The 25,503-nt window shown below is 49.0% G+C and overlaps 2 long non-coding RNA genes and 1 pseudogene across 2 annotated transcripts; all 3 read left to right on the top strand.

Moving 5' to 3' along the window:
* LOC144108668 (uncharacterized) lies at window positions 1-24,740 on the top strand (annotated as a pseudogene).
* Window positions 16,680-18,966, top strand: LOC144106875 (uncharacterized). The gene is made up of 5 exons (XR_013309145.1): window positions 16,680-16,851; window positions 17,729-17,885; window positions 18,467-18,526; window positions 18,719-18,778; window positions 18,840-18,966. It is a non-coding gene; the product is annotated as an uncharacterized LOC144106875 (long non-coding RNA).
* On the top strand, window positions 19,120-19,778 carry LOC144106876 (uncharacterized). The gene is made up of 3 exons (XR_013309146.1): window positions 19,120-19,201; window positions 19,281-19,340; window positions 19,549-19,778. It is a non-coding gene; the product is annotated as an uncharacterized LOC144106876 (long non-coding RNA).
* Window positions 24,741-25,503: the final 763 nt, after the last annotated feature.

Raw genomic sequence — 25,503 nt, 5'->3', positions numbered from 1 at the left:
ATGGTTCCTCAAGCTTCCACGCCCTCAAGCATCCTGTGCGATCATCGCCTCCTTTCTGTGCTCACATGGGCGGAAATCGACGATCTCATGTTGCCGCATGCGGAGCCATGGCTCCTGAAAGGTGACATTTCAGTAGACTACTTGGAGTATGAAATTCGGCTCCAACGGGAGTCGGAGCTACTACGATACCGTTCCCGCCACGGACTGCTGGACATAAATAACATTGAGAAGTCGTTATTCAAGCAGCAGTTTCGATTTGAAATAGACATCACCGAACTGCTATGTGCTCTCATGGTGCCGAACACCGTTACCAGTGCCCAGAATGTCAAGGCGCCCGGCCGCGAAGCACTCTGCCTCACCCTTCGTCGGCTGGCGTACCCAAATCGATGGTGCGACCTAGAGCGCATCTTCGGGAGGCACACTTCGGTCATGTCGAGCATAACGTCGAAAATGCTCAACCACATCACGGCCAACTTCGGGCACCTTTTGAAGGACATAAAACAAACATGAATGGCTTTCCCCTCCCACTCTCAGGGAATTCGCTAATGTAAGTCAGTTTTATCACTCCAAAAATTATAAATATTGAAAACGTGTCAATAGTCCCACTCCATGATGTGAGGTCGTACAGCGAGCACATCACATCATGAAATAGAAACCTTACACCTTAGCAGTGTGAGGTGTGTCACTATGGTGTGGGGGTTGTGCATCAATGCACTGGTGTGCTCTGTCTTTGGGATGAAGCATAAGATCAGTCAGTATGAATCGGTGCATGCAATCTACCTGAGCCCAGAAAATAGTTTATAACACAATTTCTGATTTCATCATGTAGGTTTCGATACCGCGGTGTGCTGTGCTAAAATTGTAAAAGCTCACATTTATGGTTTCTTATGGTCTGAAGCTTCATGTATGCACACAGTTATTGGTTAATCCTTTTTGTTGCTACAGGCTGTCAAAAACAAAGGCGCACCACTATCAAACTGCATTGGATTCATTGATGGCACTGCCCGTGCTATATGCCGTCCCAAAAGGAACCAGCAAGATTACTTTTCTGGGCACAAAAGAATGCACTGCGTAAAATACCAATCTTTGATGTGCCCAAATGGTATCGTGTGTCAACTAGATGGGCCTTATCCAGGAAGACGGCATGATGCAGGTAAGGCACTGGGCTAGATTACGCAATTATGGGTGTGTAATCTAGCTGCTGCAACGAGTGTCACAGCCTTGAAACACATGACCTTGAGAACAAAAACATGGAAACTATCATCCTGGAAGTTGCACTTAGCGACAGGGGTGAACCATGTTCCAAAGCCAGACTATGATTTCAGGAAGACTAAAAGCATCTTTCTACGACTGGTATGTCTGAAGGAACTTGAATGGTGACAAACTGTATCGGCAATCATTGAATGAAGCCATGACTCAGTGAAAAAAATGTCATTTCACGCTTTGCAGAAGCACCTGAAAAGTGTTAGCTTCATTTGTAATACTCTTAAATTTCAATAATTAAACATCACTTATACCCACAAGTGAATGTGCCAGCTTTCTACCCTTCATAAGTCTGCTTTTTATGTTTTGCTTTCAGGACACAGGAAACACTAGCAGGTTGTGAACTTGATCATATATCTGATTTTGTGCATCAGTTGGACACAGGTTCAATATTTATTTATTTATTATTCCTCAAATATCCCTAGGTAGGGGTTTGATATCTCAGGCACAGAGTAACAAAGTAAAGATATAAAAGGATGGAACGTTCACTGTACCTCCCCCTCCAAACACACACACACGTGTGTGCGTGTGTGCTTCGAGGGGGAGGTACAGGCCAACGTTTATAGATACTTTTTTTAGTTCCCAAACTCCTCCGCTGAAAGCGGGCGCTGCTTGTACCCGGGCGGTGAGAGGGCGCTACAGTCGAGGTTTGCGCGGTCGCCGGCGCGCGCGCGGCCCCTCTCCCGCCGTTACTACTTAGCCCGTGCACGCGTTTGTCGTTGCCTTTTTTTTGTTCATTTGTGTTCCTGTGCGCTCTGCGAACACGTGGTGCCCACTCAGAACAACAAACGCTGCTGGCCGTGAAGCAGCTTTCGAGCGCGACGATGCCAACTTGCTTCGTGCCCGGCTGTACTAGCGGGTACAAGAGCAACCCGGAGAAACGGCACTTTTTTGCCCCGCCATCCGATCCGGAGCTTCTCGGAATCGAGCTATTCCGCGTGCAGACAAAGTGCTCAGCAAGACTTGCAAGGTGTGTGACGTACATTTTGTGGCAGATGACATTGTGAAGACTTACAAGCATGTCATTTACGGTCAGATTGTCGAGATGGGGTGTTGGGCGCTGAAGCCTGATGCAGTTCCGTGCCAATTCCCGAATGTTCCGAGCTATTTATCGAGAAATCGCAAGAGACGGCGGTCGCCAAAAAAAAGACCCAGCGTACCTATCAATGCGGCCCCTGCTAATGCCACATTTGCGGAGTCCCACCTAGAAATTCCTGAAGCATTGTCTGATCCCGTGCAAGGCATTGATTTCGCACAGATTATGGAAAAGAGCTCGTTGATACAGCTTCCGAGAAACTGGAGAATGGCGGCCCTTGAGGAGGAGGCGGGAAAATACAAAGAGGTTGTCTTTTATGACGCCGGGATGAAGGAAGGCGTTTATACCATCCTGAAAAGTGTCGTATTTCGTGAGGACCTGACCTACGTTGTCCAAGCAAATGGAAGGTTGTTGTACAAGTGGGATGCGGGCATTCAGGTTTTTTCTTTGAAAGATATAGAGGCAATTTTGCAGATCGTGCACACAAAGCAATTTTGCCGTGGTTGCTCTGACTTCGATGTCGCCAGCTGCAGGAGAGTGGCCCAAGGTGCTAGAAGTACGCTCTACCATAAAGACTGCACTGTTTTGACAAGTGCAGACAAAGAAGTGTGTGCTATGTGCACCAGCTTGGCAAAATGTTTGAAGCGGTGGGCAACATCGACACGACCGAAGAAAAAGGTGCCTGTGGCAGCAAGTGTGCTGAGAAAGCGGCTAATCCGTGCCACTGCAGCACGAGAACGGAAAAAGCAACAAGTGAAGCGGCTCAGTGAGAAGCTGAAGAATGCGTTGACAAGAACTCTGGATGAAATCACCCAAGATTTGCCTGAGGTACAAAAAATGGCCCTCCGAGCAGCTGTAATGCAGCAGGCAGCAAAATCGCCCCGTGGTCATAGATACACAGCCGACTGGCTTATGGTCTGCTTACTTTTGCGGCTAACAAGCCCGAAGGGCTACAGGGCCCTTTCTAGTATGAAAGTTCCTCCCCTTCCAAGTACGTGTCGCCTCGTGCAGCTGCTGAGGGGTCTGCCGTGTGAGTACGGTTTAAACAAATTTGCCCTCGAAAGCATTCAGCTTCAAATGACAGGAAAGCCAGAACATCAAACCTATGGCTGTATAATAATTGATGAGGTGAAGTTGCGGGAAACAACGGAATTTAACAAAACATCTTGCAAATTTGATGGATTTATCGACTATGGTGATGTTGCCAAAGCGAATTCTGAACAACTAGCAGACCATGCTTTAGTTATAACGTTCAATCCCATGTTCGATTCGTGGGATCAGCCCATTGCAAGCTATGCCACAAAGGGAGCCGCACCAGGCTGGGTGCTGGCAAAAATAGTAGTAAACTCTGTTCTGCAGCTTCACCAGCATGGCGCCCAAGTCTTGGCTGTAATCAGTGATGGTGCTGGAAACAATAAGTCAATGTGGAAGCACCTTGGGGTCAGCGGAAAGCTTGGCGAGGCCCAATGCAGAATGGAACACCCATGCCTCCCTGACGGTGCATTTTTGCATTTCATATGCGACATGCCGCACATAATCAAGTGTGTCCGAAATCATTTGATGAAGCACAAGTATGGAGAGGTAAGTTATTATAACAGCGCCTTCTTATTATGTGGAGAATTGTTTCTTTTGAATGAGCATGTGCGCCTTGCTTTTATTCCCTTCAAACGTGGCAATTTTATTGCAGATCGGGGACCATCGAGTGAACTACCATCACTACGAGCGGCTTTATGAGGAGGAAAAAAAGGCTGAGATTAAAGTGGTGCCAAAACTGACTGAGTATCACGTCAAGCCGCAGAGGCTTCAGACCATGAATGTTCGCCTGGCAACACAAGTACGATATTTCAGATGCCTTTCCCTGCCAACATGTTATTACTCTTTCCAGATTAAATACTGCGTATGCACGCTCCTACCGCAGACAGTTCATATTTCCAGTGTGGGCAACGTTTATTGATTGGCAAACAATATGTTAAGCTTCTATATTCTGAAGCTTGCTGACTTGTAGCTGTAGTAAAATCAGGAAACTGTTTTTCAGCTTTTCAGCCGCAGTGTGGCGACGGGGTTAAAGGTCTACCGGCAGCTAAAAGTACCTGGCTTTGCCGACAGCGCAGAGACTGAAAAAGTTACTTTGCTGCTAAATTATCTTTTTGACATCCTGAATTCCAAGATTCCTCAAGCTGGAATAAGAAAAGGCTCTCCTAAAATTAAGGTAATCAGTTTCTGTGTACTCAGTTTAAAAGAATCAATCAGAAATCTCTTAATGTGAGAAAAAAAATTTTTTTTATAGTATAATGCACCATTTCTGTTGTAGTTTAATATATTGTCACGTGCTGCGCATGGGCTCTGAGGAATAAAGACGACGTGCGGCGGCTGGAAGTAGAAGAAAAAGTGAAGTATCCTGCCGCCGGCGCACCAGGCTCCTCTCGTCCTGCCTTGTAAATATTATTTGTAAATAGAACCTGTAACAGTGTGGTGGAGGTGCTGGGTATCGATCACCACGGACCCCTCTCGCAACCGCTGCAGCCGAAGAATCGCCGGATTGCCACCGTTGCCCGTGCAAATGCCCAAGGAAGCCGACGCACGTCCGACCGGCGCCGCAACGCCCGCTTGGCAGCACTACCGTGAGCCGCGGACGTTTTCCGGGAAGGCTGGCGAAGACGTGGATGATTGGCTCACCAATTACAAGCGGGTGAGCAAATACAACGGCTGGGATGCCACACTTCAGCTGGCCAATGTCGTCTTCTTTCTCGATGGCACCGCGCTAACTTGGCTCGAAAACCATGAGGCATCAATAACAAGTTGGGACCGCTTCATGGAAGAGCTCCGCAGCTGCTTCGGGGATACTGTTGCCAAACGAAAATGCGCTGAGCAGTCTTTGCTTCAGAGAGCGCAAGTGCCTGGAGAGACCTGCACGACTTACATAGAAGAGGTCTAGAAGCTGTGCAAAGTCGTTAATCCCAGTATGTCCGACGAAGATCGCGTTGGTCATCTCCTCAAGGGCATCGCAGAGGACGTCTACAGCTTTCTTATTAGTAAAGAAAATTTAGACTCGCCCACGGATATCATCAAGCACTGCCGCACCTTTCAAGCTCTAAAACTGCGTCGAATTACTCCCAAGTTCGGTCGCCTGCCTAACGTCACCACCGTCGCCAGCGTGGATTTCCACGAGCCTGTGAATGCGGCGACTCTCCCTGACGTCATTCGTCAAATCGTGCGTGGCGAACTCTCCCGGCATCAAGATCTTGCGCGCCGCAGTGAGGTCCCGTATGGGAGCTGTTCTCTGCAGGCGGCTCCCGCCTACCGCTCCTCCCCTTGGAGTTTGTCTGCCCAGGCCCCTACCAGTGCTACTCGCATTGATTACAGCGACGCTCCCCGGATCACCCGCCCCGGCCCCAGGGCGCCAGCTCATCCGCAACGCCACCTGCGGCAGCCGGAGTACGATGGTCGTTTCGACACTGGCTACGAGGAGTGTTATCCCGAGTGCCCCCCCGACCCACCACTTTGTTACCGCTGTGGTATGATCGGTCACATCTCTAGATTCTGCCGCCGCCGGGGCCAGTTTTCCCGCTCCCAGCGCCAATGGTCGAACCCTCGCCTGAGTTTCGATGCGCCTGTTCATGACCGTGTCTTCACATCGTCTCAGCGCCCATCCAGTTACGCGCCACCATGGAACGACTCCCCTGCCTCTGACCGAAGTCTGACTCCACCTCCGCACCGCTCTCGCCGCACGCCTTCCCCCCAACGTCGTTCCCCACTGTTACGTTTCGCCTACGACGCGCGGTATAGCCGGCGCGGATGCAACGGACGCCGGGGCTTCGTTCAAAGTGGCGGTCATTTTGGGCCCGTTCAGTGCTGCCGTAACGCCTCCCGCCAAGCGCGTCCAGGCAGGTTTCGATGCCACGTGTCGTCGTGTGTGCGTGTGTGTGTGTGTGTGCATGTTGGTGCCCACGCTTGTCAAAGCGCGGCAGCCGGGGAGAGGAGCTCCCCAACTGGGAGGCGAGGAGGTCTGACCGGCGCCGGCCCGGCGGACGCGTCACTTCACGTCTCAACATGTCCGTGCGTCGCCGTCTCGTGCGACTCATCCCTAGCCGTTCCTTCTTGCCCTCGACTCCGAGGGTATAAAAAGCAGCTGCCCCGGACGCCAAAGGGAGACTTCGATTTCTTCCTTCGAGTAACGTGGTCACCCTGACCGGCTGCTCTTTTGCGATGCCAGAATAAACAAGTTGTTCTGTTGCCAGTCGACTCATCCTTTGCCGGGACCTTCGAATGTTTCCAGCTGTGCCCCAGGCCGCCAGGCCAACACTACCCTTGGGGCTTGCAACCCATTTGCAACAACTGGTTGCCAGCGGTGGGATCCCGACAACGGAGGCCAGCAGCGAAGATATGCGGTCAACTGTATGCTGAGCAGCACAACGACCATCCGGGAGCAGTGCAACGAGCCCTGTGTGATGACTGGTTGCCTGCAGCGGAACGACTGCGCTGAATTCTTGGCTGCGAGGTTTGGTGAGTGCGGGACTTTCTTCTTCTGAGTTTTGCCAGGCTTTTGTTAGTGTCAGAAACAGAGCTGGTAATTGTGTTGTCGTTGCTGCCGGGTTAGTTTGCGGCAAGACAATAGTAGGCAGTAGAGAAAGCAGCATTCGGAGCAGCCATGGATTTGAAGTCGTTGCGCAAACCGAAATTGCTGGAGCTTGCAAGAGAGTTGGGTCTGGATGTCTCAGACAAACTCAGAAAACCAGAACTGCTAAGGGCTATTCTTGAGTTGGAGGCTGAGGATGACAAGCTGTCGGAATGCCTTGAGACCATTGAGGAGAGGGAGCAAAAAGAGAAAGACGAGCGCGAACGTAAAGAACAAAAAGAGAAAGAGAAAGAAGAGCGCGACCGTCAACACGCTTTGGAAATGAAGCGTCTCGAGGTAGAGATGGAACGCGCTCGTAATGGAAGTCAGGCACACGGTGCAGGAGAACGGGTATCGTTCAAAATGACTGACCTGATGCGGCCGTTTAAGCTTGGAGAGGACATTGGTTTGTTCCTGGTTAACTTTGAGCGAACGTGCGAGAAGCAGGGGTTCTCTCGGGAAACGTGGCCACAGCGCTTGCTCACTTTGTTACCCGGCGAGGCGGCCGACGTAGTCGCTCGCTTGAAGAGAGAGGAGGCAGAGGATTTCGACCAAGTGAAATCGAGTCTGCTAAAAAAGTACAGGCTGTCAGCGGAGGCGTTCCGTCGGAAGTTTCGAGAAAATGAAAAAGGCAGAAGTGAGTCATATACAGAGTTTGCCTACAGGCTTATGTCAAACATGCAGGAGTGGCTCAAAGAAGAGAAAGCGTTTGGTGACCACGAGAAAATTCTGCAGTGTTTCGGGCTGGAACAGTTTTATAGTCGGTTACCTGAGAACGTGCGGTACTGGGTCTTGGATAGGCCAGACGTTAGTACAGTGGCTAAAGCCGCCGAGCTAGCCGAGGAGTTTGTGACGCGTCGGGCTCGCGGAGCTAAGGACGGTCAAAAGGGTGAATTTGGCTCCAAGTCTGAGAGGCCGAAGTTCACACCCATGAGAGCAAGGGGGGACACACGTAGTGCGGATGCGAGTGAAAGCAGTCCGAACGTAAGGAGACGGCGGCAGCCGAAGCCGAACGCAGAAAGCGGTTCGAGAGGAGGCAAGCGCGCGTGTGTTATACGTGCCAGAAGCCGGGTCACTTTTCGGCGCAGTGTCCAGAAACAAAAAGAGAAGTCGTGTGTTTGTCATTATGTAGCACTGACGAGAACATGAAGCTTCTCGAGCCTTACATGCGAGACTTCCTCGTGAACGGGAAAGAGTGCCGAGTGCTTCGTGATTCCGCAGCTACATTGGATGTAGTTCACCCCTCATACGTAGAACCCGATATGTTCACGGGCGATTGCGCATGGATCAAGCAAGCCGTGGAAGCTCATAGCGTGTGTCTGCCCGTAGCAAAAGTGCTTATTGGAGGACCTTTCGGAGCACTTGAGACGGAGGCCGCGGTGTCATCTATGCTGCCCCCCCAGTGCCCGTACCTATTTTCGAACAGGTCCGATCACCTCCTTCGCGAGATGGGGCTTTTGTTTGGTGAGGCTAGCGTTCAGGCCTTAACCAGATCGAGAGTTCGGGAGCTCGCTGCAAAGGCGGTAGTTGCGGGGCCGACGTTGTCGAACAATGAAAAAGGGTCGGAGGCGCAGCAAGCTGATATTCCGAGCACGTCAGAACTGGATAAAATTGAGCCTGTAGCGTTGAAGGCACCAGGTACTGGAGAGGAAATGCCCGACACGGGAAAGTTAGAAGAGCTTCCGGGACTAAGCTCAGTGACGAACAGGGAAGACACTGATCAGGTCATTAGTGACTTAATCGGTAAAGCACCGCTGTCGCCTGAGCACAAAACCGAACTACACCAACTCTTACAAGAGTTTCAAGGTCAGTTCTCTGAGAGGCCTGTTAGGACTTCTGTCCTTACTCATGATATAGAACTTACCTCCCCAGAGCCAGTACGATCCAAGGCGTACCGGGTGTCACCCCGCCAGCGCGATATTATGGAGGCTGAGGTAAAGAAAATGCTACAGCTCGGTGTTATTGAGGCGGGTGAGAGTGATTATACCTCCCCTTTGATTTTAGTTGAGGTACCGGGCAAGGAACCTCGTCCTTGCGTCGACTACCGCAGGCTTAATTCCATCACTAAGGATCAAATTTATCCGATCCCTAACATCGAGGAGCGCCTTGAGAAAGTTAGTAGCGCTCAGTTTATTTCCACCTTAGATCTTGTCAGGGGTAATTGGCAGGTTCCACTTACAGAAGAGGCTAGTAGGTATGCGGCGTTCATTTCACCAATGGGAACATTCCGTCCTAAAGTTTTGAGTTTTGGTTTGAAGAACGCGCCATACTGCTTTTCAAGCCTCATGGACAAAGTGTTGCGGGGACAGGAAGAATTCGCTTTACCGTATTTAGACGACGTAGCGCTATTCTCCGCATCCTGGTCTGAGCATATGGCACACTTGCGGGCAGTGCTAACCCGCCTGCGCGAAGCGGGCTTGACAGTCAAGGCTCCCAAGTGCCAATTAGCACAGGCCGAGGTTGTCTACCTCGGTCACGTGATTGGACAGGGTCGTCGCCGCCCCTCTGAAATAAAGGTGGCCGCTGTGCGAGACTTCCCGCAACCGCGCACGAAGACCGATATTCGGTCGTTCTTAGGTGTCGCCGGCTACTATCAGAGGTACATCCCCAGGTACTCCGATATCGTGGCTCCCCTGACGGATGCTCTAAGAAAAACAGAGCCCCAAACAGTCGTCTGGGGCGAGACAAAGGAAAGAGCTTTTAGCGCCCTAAAGAGCGCCCTAACAAGCCAGCCTGTGCTACGATCGCCAGACTACACAAAAGGGTTCGTTGTTCAGTGCGATGCTAGTGAGCGAGGCATGGGCGTTGTACTGTGCCAAAGGGACAATGGAGAAGTGGAACACACCGTCCTGTATGCTAGTCGTAAGCTGACCTGTCGTGAGCAGGCGTACAGCGCCACCGAGAAAGAGTGTGCGTGTCTCGTGTGGGCCGTTCAGAAATTGTCATGCTACCTAGCCGGCTCGAGGTTTATCATTGAGACGGATCACTGCCCTCTCCAATGGCTGCAGACCATCTCTCCCAAAAATGGCCGCCTCCTGCGCTGGAGCCTCGCTTTGCAACAATATTCCTTTGAGGTGCGTTACAAAAAGGGGAGTCTCAACGGTAACGCCGATGGCTGAAGTCGAAGCCCTTAACGTAGGAATCCGCCTCAAAGTTGTTTGTTACTGATGTTTTCTTCCTGAGGCAGGATTTTTAACATATTGCTTTTGTTTAGTGTTTCAAAGTGATTATGTGCTTTCTAGTGCAATTTTTCAATTTGTGGACGCGTTCTGAGTGCTGCTTGACTACTGTAAGGAACTAGGCAGTAGTATAAAAGGGGAAAGAGCCTGGCAGAGCTTAGTGAGGGTTGTCTCGTGCTTGCTGACTGAGCGGTTGCGTTTCGGCGTAGTTCTAACGCTTGCTGGGAACGAGAACAAAAATGGCAACTCTCCCGAAGTCACTTTGCAGTGACCTGTGTGAACCTGAACCTGAGAACGAGGCCTTCTCTGTGCGCTGCGCTCAAGCAACGTCGAGGGACGACCGGTTTCGATTACGAGCATCATCGAGCGACATCCCTCCGGACAGCGGATGCACTCCCCTGACCATCGGGATCTCCTTCTCCCGGCGGGGCGGTCTGTTACGTTTCGCCTACGACGCGCGGTATAGCCGGCGCGGATGCAACGGACGCCGGGGCTTCGTTCAAAGTGGCGGTCATTTTGGGCCCGTTCAGTGCTGCCGTAACGCCTCCCGCCAAGCGCGTCCAGGCAGGTTTCGATGCCACGTGTCGTCGTGTGTGCGTGTGTGTGTGTGTGCATGTTGGTGCCCACGCTTGTCAAAGCGCGGCAGCCGGGGAGAGGAGCTCCCCAACTGGGAGGCGAGGAGGTCTGACCGGCGCCGGCCCGGCGGACGCGTCACTTCACGTCTCAACATGTCCGTGCGTCGCCGTCTCGTGCGACTCATCCCTAGCCGTTCCTTCTTGCCCTCGACTCCGAGGGTATAAAAAGCAGCTGCCCCGGACGCCAAAGGGAGACTTCGATTTCTTCCTTCGAGTAACGTGGTCGCCCTGACCGGCTGCTCTTTTGCGATGCCAGAATAAACAAGTTGTTCTGTTGCCAGTCGACTCATCCTTTGCCGGGACCTTCGAATGTTTCCAGCTGTGCCCCAGGCCGCCAGGCCAACGCTACCCTTGGGGCTTGCAACCCATTTGCAACACCACCGTCCCCGGGAAACTAGCGTGTGCGGCCGATGGAGGTGCGGTCGCCGGATCATCGATAGTGCCAATTCCTCTGCCCATTGTTATGTTAAGGAGCCGCCTTGAAGTTTTAGTGGACGGTATTTGCGTCATGGCCTTAGTGGACACTGGTGCCACGGTGTCAGTGATGAGTTCAACTTTCAAGAACCGTCTGGGTCGTAAAATAATGTTCGCTTGGGATCGTGCTGTTATATTCCGGGGTGTAGGGGGAGAATCATTGGTTCCGATTGGTATTTGTTTTGTGAATGTAGTGATCGCTGGCCACATGTTCCGAACTGAATTCACGGTGCTCCCTCGTTCTACGCATGACATCATCCTCGGTATTGACTTTTTGCACCAGTGCGGCGCTACTCTCGACTTCCGCAGTGGTGGCATATCGTTAAGTCCTGGCCTTCGGTCAGCTCTCATAGAAGACTCGCCAGTGGTTGCCCAAGTGTTTTCTGTCTCCGAAGATGCCGTCGTTCCAGCAATGTCTGCCATATTCGTTCCCGTTGTGTCCTCGAGCACGATTTCTGATGCCTTCGATGCTGTGGTGGAACCTTGTTCCCTTAACTGTGCAAAGAAAAGTGTGCTAGTACCCCGCAGCGTCGTCCATGTGACCAAGGGCCATGCCACTCTTTCGACTGTCAATCATTCCAACGAACCTGCAGTATTGCCATGTGGTTTAAAACTTGCTGGCTTTGAAGAACGTTTTTCTGTACCAGTTGCCGCGATCACTGACAACGTGTCTCGTCCAACTAGACGCCGCGATCTGAGCGACTCTCAATTCCTAGCCATGGTCAACAAATCCCTACCCACTAGCGACCGCCAGGTATACTAGTGGCCGTTCTTATGAAGCATGCGGACGTGTTTGACTTTGGTCGCGACCAACCACCGCCGATTCCAGCTTCCCGTACCCATCACATGATCAATACTGGATCTGCACAGCCGATTCGCCAGAAGCCATACCGCGTCTCGCCTTCCGAACGTCAGATAATCGATGAACAAGTCCGTGACATGTTGCACCGCGGCATCATTCAGGAATCTTCAAGCCCGTGGGCTGCTCCAGTGATCCTTGTCAAAAAGAAAGATGGCACTTGGCGATTTTGTGTCGACTACCGCCGGCTTAACACTGTCACAAAGAAGGATGTTTACCCGCTCCCGCGCGTTGATGATGCCATTGACTGCCTCCACTCAGCCTCCTACTTTTCCTCGGTGGATCTACGGTCCGGGTACTGGCAGATCCCGATGCACCCGCAAGACAAAGAGAAGACAGCATTCGTGACACCTGACGGGTTGCATGAATTTAATGTTATGCCTTTCGGCCTTTGCAACGCTCCTGCCACTTAAGAACGATTTATGGATACGCTTTTACGTGGCCTGAAGTGGCAAGTTTGCATGTGTTATCAGGACGATGTTGTTATTTTTGGTAGGACCTTCGCCGAACATAACAGCCGCTTAGCCATTGTCCTAGACTGCATAGAGAGAGCGGGCCTCGTGCTGAACTCGAAGAAGTGTCGCTTCGGTGAACGCCAAATTACTGTGCTTGGTCATCTCGTTGACAAGGATGGCCTTAGACCCGACCCGCAGAAGGTTGAAGCTGTAAGCAGTGTCAAAGAACCCAAATCAGTGAAAGAGCTCAGGAGTTTCCTAGGACTTTGCTCATATTTTCGGCGTTTCGTTCCCAAGTTTTCTGATTTAGCCTACCCGCTTACAAGTCTCCTGCAGAAAGACACCCCTTTCCACTGGACTCCCGAATGCGACTCCGCGTTTCGGCAGCTCAAGTTTTTCCTCACTTCGCTGCCAATATTGCGTCGTTTCTGCCCGACAGCACCGACTGAACTCCACACTGACGCCAGCGGCATCGGCGTGGGTGCTGTGCTTATCCAACGCCATGAGGGCAATCAACACGTTGTCGCTTATGCAAGTCGCACCCTCAGCAAGTCGGAACGCAATTAAACTGTAACAGAGCAAGAGTGTCTCGCCGTTGTTTTCGGCGTACAACGGTTTCGTTCGTACCTTTATGGACGTGCTTTTACAGTCGTCACAGACCATCACTCTCTGTGCTGGCTGGTCAATCTACGCGACCCCTGCGGTCGGTTGGCCCGCTGGGCGTTACGCCTCCAAGAGTTTAACTTCAAAGTGTCTTACAAAAGTGGCCGCCAACACGCCGACGCAGATTGCCTCTCGCGGCTGCCGCTCACGGTTACTACTTCCGATGATGAAAACTTCGATGACTATTTCGCTGCCGTTTCCCAAGAGTTTCCAGATCTTGGCACTTTCCAGATGGAACAACGCAAGGATCAGCACTTGGCGCCGCTTTTTGCCGAAGCCCGTGACCCGACATCCGCAAGCCCTTTCTGCGTTCGCGACGGTTTACTCTACAGAACGAATTACTCGCCTGGAGGTGCGCGCTTTCTCCTCGTCGTTCCGGCTACTCTGTACTCCTCTGTTCTGCAGGCAATGCACGATGACGTCACGGCTGGGCACTTGGGGTTTGCCAGGACCCTTAACCGCATCAAAGAACGTTTTTACTGGCCAAAAATGCGTCACATGGTTCAGCGCTACGTGGCCACCTGCGTGCAGTGTCAGCGGTTCAAGCTTCCCACGACTTCTCCGCCTGGACGCCTGCATCCTTTGCCACCTCCAAGCACGCCATATGAACAAGTTGGACTCGATCTGCTCGGCCCGTTTCCCCGCTCGTCCAACGGTAACCGCTGGATTATAGTGTGCGTTGATCACCACACCCGTTACTGTGAGACCGCCGCCCTACCTTGCGCCACCGCTGCTGAGGTCTCGCTCTTCCTTCTTCGTGCTGTCATCCTCCGGCATGGACCTCCTCGAGTTGTTATCAGTGACCGCGGTCGCCAGTTTACGGCAGACGTTGTGGAAGAGCTTCTGCGTCTTAGTTCATGCCATTTTTGCCACTCGACGCCGTACCACCCCCAGACTAATGGACTGGTTGAACGTACCAATCGGACACTCACGACCATGCTGGCCATGTATGTCGATTCCCGCCATAAGAACTGGGACGACGTGCTTCCCTTCATTACATACGCCTATAACACGTCGAGGCATGAAATAACTGGTTACAGCCCATTCTTCCTTCTTTATGCCCGTCCGCCTCGAAGCTCCCTCGACAGCATCTTACCTTTCTCTCTCGACACCGAGCCTTCTATTGCCAACACTCTATGTCGCGCTGAAGAAGCCCGTCGGATTGCCCGGATACGCACCTTGGCATCACAGCATCGCTCTAAGCAGCGTTATGACCGCCGGCGCAAGGATGTCTTCTACCTGCCCGGTGACGTTGTATGGTTGTGGACGCCCCTACGCAAGCGTGGCTTATCAGAAAAGCTGCTATCCCACTACACAGGCCTGTTCATCGTTGTTGCTCGCCTCAATGACCTCAACTATGTCATCTCTCCCCAATCAACGCAAGGACGCCGCTCAAGGACAACCCAGGTCGTGCATGTCGCACGGCTGAAGCCATTCCACTCTCGGGACCCCGATTGATTGACTGGCCCAGAGGGCTTCGTCTGCGAACGGGGAAATGTCACGTGCTGCGCATGGGCTCTGAGGAGTAAAGAAGACGTGCGGCGGCTGGAAGTAGAAGAAAAAGTCAAGTATCCTGCCGCCGGCGCACCAGGCTCCTCTCGTCCTGCCTTGTAAATATTATTTGTAAATAGAACCTGTAACAATATTTATTTTTTTCATCTACACACATTTTTTTTTTCAGTTTTTGGAGGAATTCCTCGACATGATGAACCGGACGGAAGCAAGAGGAAATATCAAACTCATTGCATCAAATCAAACCGTTGAGTCCCTGCGGGTGACATTGATGTCAGTGCTATCCATTATAGACCTCCTACACAACAAGGGCGTCAGCTATATTCTCACGGCGAAGTTAAACCAAGACCCGCTTGAGGTAATTAGACTGGCACATTGAATAAGCCTAGAAATGCTCATATATAATGTTTTTTTTTATTCCAGAGATTCTTTGGCCTAGTGAGGTCATTTGGAGGTGACGAAGACCACCCTACAGTGACCAAGTTTAGCCAATTATTTAGGCTGCTTTCTCTTTACACACCTGTTGAAGTAGCTGTGAAAGGGAACTGTGAGATGGGAACTGATCGTGTATTACTTAGTGCCTTCAAGAGCCTCGGAGAAAAGCGTCGCGACGCCCTTATCCAGAAAAGGGCTATGAAAGAACAGGTCTGGCAGGAGCTGATGACGATACCTTTCAGGGACCTCTCCAATGCTTCCAACGACAAAAGATGCAGTGTTCCATCACCAGAAGAAACAGCCTTGTACTATTTGGCAGGCTATGTGGCTTTCAAAATGAAAAAGAAAACGCAATGTGAACTCTGCAAAGCGGACGCACTTGGCACGCAGGATTCTCTGCCGCGTGAGGCTATGCTCATTATTGAGCGTGAATATGTCAGTGGCAGTCTCGCGTACCCTTCCGAAAAGCTGTTTGCCTGTGTAAGCACGGTAGAGGGCACTATAAAACAGGCTAGAAAGGGCGAGTTGTTTGGCGACCTGTTTTGGAACGTGCTGGATTCTCTTGTAAAAAAAGGCACGAATGGTGTTGGTTGTCCACAGCATGCTGAGGTGTTCACAGCTCAATTAATTTACTTTTATTTAGTGACGCGCATGCACTTCCTTGCGCGAGCAAAGTGCTTGGAAAATAGTAGCGCCGTTAGAGCTCAAAGAGAGCGAAAGAAGGCGAAGCTTGTCTGACAAATTAATGGACAGCAAATTTGTCAGCAACGATGTTTAGTGGATTTGTGAATAAAATTTTTTATTTAAATGCCAATGGCCTTGAGTTACTCTTGCATTTCGCCCACACCGGTATCGAACTCGCGGCTTTCGGGAAAGCAGCCGCGGGCCGTAGCCACTGAGACAGCTAGCAGCGGGTTTTAGTTGCACCAGTATTGCTGTAATAAAACTTAAAAGTAATTTTGCTCGAAATGCATGACACAACAGCCAGTCGCGAAAATGTGGTTCGGCGGATAATCCGAATCTATTGAAGTAGCAAGGTTAGGTTCATCTCACGGGATGCAGAATCGAAGCATGCATTTCGTCATTGCCTGTACAAAACGGCCGCTTGCGACACTGCTCAGAATACCGCTCTTAAGTTCGCATACGCGCTAAGCACACATATGTCACGAAATACCTCCGGGCAAGAGCCGGAAACAAAAAACAGCCGTCGCGCAGCGATGATTCGAATGCGAGTGCTCGTGCTAGCACGCTGCACGCTAGCAGACGACTCTCGCTCTCCCCGCTCAACCCTAAACCCTAAAGCCCTTGATAATAGGAAAGTACCGCCATCCATTGAACTATGCCGCCACCGCGTGACCTCCTCGCCTTCTCCTTGCCCCTTTTGTTCCCGTTCCCTGAGGGCCGGCTCTCCGCCCGATTTCCTGCGCGACGATTGCTCTCCCTGCCGTTGCCCTTGGAAACGCCTTGGTCCGGCGTTTTGCTTGTTTTTCTTTTTCCTTCGCGCCATTTTTCTCCTAGGCTCGGCGAGCGAATATTACGCGAATATTGCAACGTGCAAGCGCTATGCCGTGCTGTTGCGCGTACAACTGCAGCAAGCGGCCCGAATATGGTTATGTGGTATTCATGATACCTCAAGGCAAGCGTGACGGCTTGCGCAAGAAGCAATGGCTTCACAATATTGGCCGAAAGAACTTTATTCCTACCAAGAACAGCGTTGTTTGCGAGGTAAGGCGCCTTTCTCACTGCCCGTAATAACGCGTCACCTGACGCTGCGTTTTCTATTCTCCCTCCTTGCTCCTTAATATTTTTTTCTGCGGAAACTTGTTCGTTCCATGAAAAAGAGGCTGTCCTCTGCAGCATGCTGAATATTCTGTGAGGCTCCATTTCATTCGTTGTCGACTTCTGTACAGTCAGAAATACGGCACTATAGTCTGCTTTCTGCTGTCAATGATATGTGGGAAGGTACAGCCTCCTGATTGCATTTGTCGCGATTTTGCTAGGATCCCTGTCCTCCTTTACTAAATATCGAAATTGTGGCTTGCAGATGAGCTAGTCTTTCCAGCTTGTACTAGTGTTCGTAGGTTACTTGGGAACAATTAATACTGGCCCTGAAAAACTCATTGGCAAGTAAACCTGCGGTATTACGGGTAATGAGCGCTAGCGAGTTCGCACTGCGTTTTTCTTTTTGAATTCTTTAATGTGTCTTGCCATGTTTCCACGCATGAGGGGGTTAACAGGTATTGCTTGGTTTTATCAGGGATACGGCCAATGTGCAGGGGGTGTTCACATGATCACACACGCTTCACTTTGATCGTGACTACTAAACGTTGGCCAGGAACCTTCTCTTTGAAAGCTGGAGCTCTAAAACCGCAATTCCGCGTTTTCTTTTTCTGCGGGAAACCTTTTCCCGTCGATGTAAAATCAGCTGGAATCATCGCGCCAATTTGCTGTATTTACAAAACTTAAACAATCAATAATGATTGTGGTTATGGCGTAAAAATAGGGGAACATTTTGCGAGCAACTTTGCGAGTTATTTCAATGGCATGCAAGATTTTTTTTTTCATCTTGGCTGAGTGGTTAACTCGTCGCGCTATGTTCTAGCTACATTTCACTGAAGACAAGTTTGAGCCACGAATATTACACGAACTTGGGAAAAAAAAGCTGAGGCTCAACGCAGTTCCGACAATTTTCTCTCACCGACCTGTCCCGAAGCAAAGGAAGCCTCTTCGACGGAGACATGAACCTCCCGCTGACAGCAGTAAGTTATTTTTGTGGCTTGCTGTTTTCCAATCTGCATTTCTGAAATAAAAAACAAGAAAGTATAAGAAATTAAAGTAAATGTACAGATGACTCGTCAGATGTTATAATAGAGACAAGACTGACAATGTAACCCAATGAAAATTGAGGTATATCAGTGGGTCACGTGACGGCATCAGATTATATAGTAATGGTTATGAATTGTGATAGCTAATCATGGTGACTGTTACGGATATTAATAGTAAATGATAGTAATAGGCCCGGATAGTGATGTGATAGTGACGGTTATGATAGATCACTTGACGGAATTACAGTAGATAGTGATAGATAGAGATAGCGATAGTTAATGATGTGGCAGGTATGCTCTCGCATTTCCACACGTTGGAGACTTAAGTGCACCCTGTAATTTTTTTTATTGTTGCGTTCAATGAAATTACTCTCTTTTGCATAGCGCATGGGGCCACCGCATGCTTGCCCCATTACTGCAGTGCGCCGGCAATAGGGCCCGCCACTTCTCCTAGTGTACCTTGCTGTAAGCTGCTTTCTCCTTAAGCTCATGCAGCTGTTTAATTTCTCCATCAGCACCATCTAAAGACTGCCGTGGCGAACCTGGTGCGACCCACGAACCAGCTTTCATCAAAGGTAAATTATACATTTTATTTATTTCGTTGTTGAATTTTTGACACTGCGGTCTTTTACACAGCGGAGGAGGCCCCCGCATGCTTGACCCATCACTGCAGTGCGTCGGCAATAGGGCCCGCCACTTCTCCTAGTGTACCTTGCTGTAAGCTGCTTTCTCCTTAAGCTCATGCAGCTGTTTAATTTCTCCATCAGCACCATCTAAAGACTGCCGTGGCGAACCTGGTGCGACCCACGAACCAGCTTTCATCAAAGGTAAATTATACATTTTATTTATTTCGTTGTTGAATTTTTGACACTGCGGTCTTTTACACAGCGGAGGAGGCCACCGCATGCTTGACCCATCACTGCAGTGCGTCGGCAATAGGGCCCGCCACTTCTCCTAGTGTACCTTGCTGTAAGCTGCTGTCTCCTTAAGCACACACGAAGTCAGTGAGTGGCCGCGTACTCATACAGTTGTTTAATTTCTCCATCAGCACCATCTAAAGACTGCCGTGGCGAACCTGGTGCGAGCCACGAACCAGCTGTCATCAATGGTAAATTATGCATTTTATTTATTTCGTTATTGAATTTTTGACCCTGTGGTCTTTTACGCAGTGGAGGAGGCCACCGCATGCTTGCCCCAGCGTTGCAGTGCGTCGACAATAGGGTCCACCACTTCTCCCAGTGCACCCTCCTGTAAGCTGCTGTCTCTTTAAGCACACACGAACTCAGTGAGTGGCCGTGTACTCATACAATTATTTAATTCCTCTTTCAGCACCATCTCAAGACTGCCGTGACGAACCTGTTCCTTGCCCCGAAGCGGTTTTGCCCAATGGTAAATGGCCCCTTTTATGCATTATGTTGCGGCAGCCAACGATACAGTGCTCTCTAACGCAGTTTCTGCTGCCACCAGACCTTTCTTTCATACTTAGTCACAAAAGGGGGGCTTTCCGCGTCTGTTAGTAAATTCGCACGCGATGTTTCTCGTTCTTCAGTGCACGCTTGAACTACACGTACATTGCAGATACAATTTTTTTTTTCAGCATCGCACCAGGCACTCTTGGAACGAATAGCAGAATTGGAGCACAATCAAGAGGACAGAAATAGGAAATTACAAGCTGCAAGAAAAAGATACTTGAAGAGCGAGGCGCAAAAGGAACAGCTGAAGAAAAAGCTCAAACATCTTTTCAATGTTGATCAGATGTCGTCACTGGAGCGGCTGTCAAATCAGGGATCGCGGTGGGAAGCTGACACACTTCTGAAGTCACTGAGGTTGCGGCTGGCATGTGGAACGCGGGGATACAGTGTCACAAGAGAATATAGTTACACTTTGCCCTCAGAACGAACCCTGCAAAGGCACATCGAACATGCAAAGTTTCGACCCGGACTTCTTACTGATATTTGGAACCCCTTAAGATCAAGGTAAATAGTTACCATATGCCAAGCCTGTTATACTGTGAGCTCAATTGCCTAGTGTCAGGTCGCTTTGCGTAGTTGATTTTGACGGTTTTACCTTTCTTTTTATTGTTACGAAACTAATATGCTGAACAGTTATACCTATATGTTTGGCTGCGTTTCTGCTTTTTTTTAGTGGTGTCTCCTGCGCGTCTTAAGTCTGTATGTTTACTTAACACATTACTACTATCGCGAGCTTTCAGTCATTCCTAACACCGATTTGCATTCTGCAGGTGAATCTCATGAAGCCGGAGGAACGCCACGCCATTTTGATGGTAGACGAGATGCAGATCACGTCGGGTCTCGTATATGATCATTCATGCTGTGAAGTTTTGGGCGCACCCACACTGCCTTTGTCCGATAGTTCGCTTCCTGATGACTGCTTAGCCACACATGCTTTGATATTTATGCTGGGAGGTCTTTCTACCAGATGGAAGCAAACCATCGGATATCAACTAACCGGCAACTCTATCCACACTGCCAGCTTTAAAGCTCATGTAGTTGACCTAATTAACGCCTGCGAGTCCACCTGAATCAATATTCATGTTGTTGTTTCTGACATGGGCAGTGCGAATCAGGCACTTTGGAAGTTCTTTGGAATCCCCGTAGGAAAGCACAGCAGGCCGCGAACCAGTTGCCCTCACCCCTGTGATCCACAGAGAAAGCTTTGGTTTATGACTGACATACCACACTTGTAGAAAAACCTAAGAAATCATTTGACGAAAGGCTAGCTCATTTGCCTTCCCGACGAAATTGTGAAGAAACACGATTTGCCGACAAACTGCGTGAACGTCGAGTTTGTAAAGGCCGTAGTGAGGCATGACGAAAAGGATGACCTCAAGCTCGCGCCGCACTTGAACGCGTCTGTTCTTGACCCGAATCATTATGATAAAATGAAAGTAGGCCCGGCTTTTTCTCTTTTTCATAACGACACGGCTTCTGGTTTGCGTCTGCTTGAGGAAAAGACAAAAATTCTCAGAAATGTGCGTACTACCGCGTGGTTCATTGAAACAATATTTAGGTGGTTTCGCCTGATGACATCACGAACGACAAACCTCGCTTTCAGCCATGCGGTTGAGGAGGCTTATCATGACAGCGTAGCATTTTTGCATGCGACAGCCGAAATGTTATCTAAAATTGTTATTGGCATCCAAAACAAAGCGGTTTGGAAGCCTGTACAAACAGGCATCATTTTAGCTACAAGAACATCTCTGGAAGTCCAAGATGTTCTTCTCAACAAATACAACTTTCAATACGTCTTCCTAAGCAGATTAAGCCATGATGGTCTCGAAAATTTGTTTTCCACCCTGCGTGCGAAAAATCCTGTCCCGCGACTGTATGAATTTAAATGCAGCTTGAGGAGCGCAACTCTAGCGCAATTCCTCAAGCCCTGCAAGCATGGTAGCTATTCTGCTGAAGAGGAGGGCTATTTGTTGATGAATTTGCGGGATGCAAGTGAGAAAAAAATCACAAGCAACATTCAAGCCCCAGAAGACCTTGTAGATTTAAGTCCTGAAGTTGAGGAATCGATTGCCTGCCTCGTGGGTTACGTTGTCTCCAGGCTGACAAAGCGGATACAGTGTGAATATTGTCATAATTCACTGGTTGATAATGGCATACCTTCAAAGTTGATAGAATTCAAAAATTTTTCTGAGCACCGTTAGTCTCTGGCTACTCCGTCTCAAGGCGTGATTGAGGTCATCAAAGTTGCTGAAAACTTCTTCCGCAACAATAAAGAAGCACTGATACATAATTCTGTAAATGTGGCTGAGGTGCAGCAAAGCGTTACTCGAAACATTTGAGGGCAAACATGCTTTCCTTCTTGTCACAACGTGATTCCTAATATTGTTCAGATATTCTGCAATCTGCGAATGCAGATTCTTGTGAAAACTGAAGCGTCAAAAAGATTTTCTGCGGCTGAAAGTGCGAGATGCGCCAGCAAGAGCATTGGCATGCGTGCCGCAGTGTCAACCATCAGGTGAGGTGGCAGTAAGCAGTTGCGCAAGACGTAAATTGGATGAAACTGCATCTGTAAAGTTTTGTACGTAACCTAAGTTTTAGGAGAGGGCGTAAAAGTCAAACGCCACAGTCGCTACCCACTGATATTGGTTAAGGCAGACTTTTGCGTGGTGTATGAAGCCAAGGTTACCAATATTCACTGCAGATATACTGCTATTTTCTAAGTATCACTTGCGCGTTTTATCTGCTACAGTCAGGTACAGCTCAAAAAAGAAACCAGAAGGAGACCCTTCGGCAAATGACATCGACCAATCACCATGACGGCGCGGTTAATCCTATTTCACACAGAAACCTACCAGCCACATGCGATGTCATGTTAGGGGATTAACCACGACGTCATAACAAACGGTTGACGCCGTTCGTTGGAAGGCATCCTTCGAGGGTTGTTTGCTGCTTCGTTTTTAGGTTATTTTGCAAGCGAGGACAGAACGCAACGAATCACCAAAGCATCCGCGCATTGCATCTTCTCTGCAAATAGCGTCTGGACTAAAAGCGTGCTAGTTCTTGCTCCTGCAGCGTCGCCTTTGTAAAAACAATTCCGCAGTTTTTAACAGACAAGCTTTTAGCGTAAGATCCCATTGTCCGTCAACTTTCAGTTGCATGAAATTGCTGTAAACATGTACAAAGTGATGTTGATTTGAGCTATGACATACACCACTGTTGTATTTACATGAGCGTGTTTTTTCTCAACTGTCATCAATACTGCATAGCACATTTTTGTACTAGAGTAGATGCTTAATATTATGTGATACTCCCGTCTGTTACGTGTATCTTGTCAATCGATGTCCTTGTGCGTGCGCGAAAATAAATCATCCTGCTGACCATGGTCTCATTTTCTTTAATGATACATTTTTTGTGATGCCTAATCAAAATACCAGCTTTATATCCCCTACTACATACTGGAACGAAATTTCGGAAATTAATTCGGGTCGTTAACTTGCGCAGCTCATTTGCATTCAACCTAAGCTTTCGAAAGGTATATGACTCGATGCTATAATGCCAAGGGTAGTTTTGATTGCATATAGCTCAGTAACGCTAATTAATAGGGATCGCTAACTGATTCAGAGCATTTGCATTCATTTTAAGCTTTTCAACGATATATGACTTGATCGTATAGCTTAAGGTTTGGTTTAATACAAAATAAACTAATTAACGCAGATTAATGCGGATCGCTAACCAGCACAGTGCCACTACACTTGGCCTAAGGTTTCCAACGATATATGACTCGATGCTGCAGGGCCAATTTGGGTTTTAATTGTAATTTACTAAATATCAATTAATTTGGCTTGATAATTGGTAAATAAGTGTATAATTAACCACTTATCCAAACTAACGGTTGATCACGTGACATATACTATGCTTAGACAGATAGCTTGGCAGTAGCGAAATAGACCATGTCCCGCTTTGACCTCTGATCTTGAAGTTCAAAACACCAGCCTGGGTCGTTTTCCGAAGTTTTACCGCGGTGACAGAGTTCACGCCCTAAAAAACAAACACAGACAAAGTCAGAGGCAGTACTAGATAAAGTGCACAAAGTAAAACACCTTATCATGTTACTTAAAAAGCGTCTGCAGTGCCGAACTCGCCTGAAAGCTTTGTTTACATCAGTATTCCCCATTCAAACAGTCCTAAGAAGAAACCGATCTCTTGATGAACGTTACTTTGGGCATTCTCAATGCTTTTCTCGCAATTTTTCAAATATTTTGCGCACTCCTGGAGAGCAGACCTGGCCCAAAAACACGCGCTTCACTCACTGCTGCGGCCGACCGGCGAGCGCCAAGGAGAAAAAGCGTGTCGTGCGCAGAGCTCGCAGCCGCCGCGTGAGGAGAATCGAGGAGGAAAGCGCGGCGCGGGGGAGAGTGTCGCTACTTTCCTATTATCAAGGGGCTTTACTCAACCCGCGATTGCAGCGCCGCGGTGGCGGGGACGGCGACAGGCCGCCCGCTCCCTACGGGCGCTGCGAGGAGTTATGGAACTAAAAAAGTATCCATAAACGTTGGTACAGGCATCCGAATTAAAAAAAAAATGAAGCATGTACACACACACATGCACTATACATATTGTTACAAGTTTATTTACAGGAGTGAGTCGACCTGAGCTTGATTCGTTAGCGCAAAATGGCGAGCTTCTTCCACGTCTCTTCACCTCTACGTCGTCTCTTCAGCGTCATGTGACAATATTCTACCAAAGCTAGAGGCATATTGGGGGAGTATCTTTTATTTATATACCTAGTTATTCTGGCCTCGCATCTCTCGTCTAGTGTTGAGAGCTAAGGTATTGCAAGGGTGCTATGTGCTTTGACTGCATGAATGGCCCCAGTTTTAAGTTTCTGTGCACGTGCTTTTATGTGCGTATTTGTGTTGCAGGAATACTGGACGCATGTGGTGCCTACTGCAAAATTGAAAAGCTTGCCAGCAAGAAGAACTTTGTGATCTACGGAGACCCGGCATATCCGCTGAAACCACTGTTGCTGAAGCCCTACGGGGGGGCCTTCCTGACACCCCGTCAGCAGGCCTTTAACCATAGAATGAGCCAAGTTCGGCTAGCTGTTGAATGGGGATTTTGGAAGGTCGCCGCAGATTTCGCGTTCTTAGATTTCAAAACAAACCAAAAGCTTCTGAGGCAACAGGTGGCACAGATGTATGAAGCTGGGACTATTCTCAAGAACTGCCACACCTGCCTGTATGGCAGTCAGGTGCCTTCATACTTTGGCCTGTGCCCTCCATCGCTTAAGACTTACTTGACACCATCTGCTACATAAAATTCCACTTTAACCCCTTCAAGCACCAATTAAACCTGCTGAGAGAACATACAGTCATGTCTCGTTAATACAGCCCCCGTTAATATGAACGACATGGATTATGGACAATTTTTCTGGGGACCACACTTTTTTGTGTTTATCCCTAATTAATATGGAAACTCGGTGTGTGGTAAATGATTGGGGGAAATTGCACAGAGCACATTCTTGTCATGTTAATATGCACGGCATTGGTACAGAATCTCCAGTAACCAACCCAACGTTTCACTTTTGGCGTTCTGAGCACAGCACATCACAGGAACATAAAGGAAAAGTGGAAATGGCTGACTTATGGCCTTTTTATTTTCTGGTTTCATGTTTTCATCTGGCCACGAGATGCCATCAAGAGCATACACAAACCCCTAGGCGTGTGAAGTGGCACATTATTTCGAGTATAATGGCAACCAGGATATTACACTTGGAAATCCCAAAACTGTGTCTAATTTCAGCTTCAATGACCACCATGATGCACAGAAGCATACTTTAACCATAGCACGTTTTTTTATTTGCAATTCATTATTACATCAAGGGACTGTTTTGCTCGGGAACCGAAGTGTTCATATTAAAGAGGCACGACTGTAATAAGGTTTACCTTGCATCCGCATAACCTGGACACAGTGCTTGAAGAGGCTAAGTGAATGTGTCTTTTCCTCATCCGCAGCCATAAATGAAGGTAATGAAAGTACACATCCTGCTCGTGAAATGAAGAGTGGTATAGAATAAAAAC

Source organism: Amblyomma americanum, chromosome 10 (genome assembly GCF_052857255.1).
Source record: "Amblyomma americanum isolate KBUSLIRL-KWMA chromosome 10, ASM5285725v1, whole genome shotgun sequence".
Lineage (NCBI taxonomy): Eukaryota > Metazoa > Arthropoda > Arachnida > Ixodida > Ixodidae > Amblyomma > Amblyomma americanum.
This window is presented reverse-complemented; position numbering and strand designations above follow the sequence as displayed.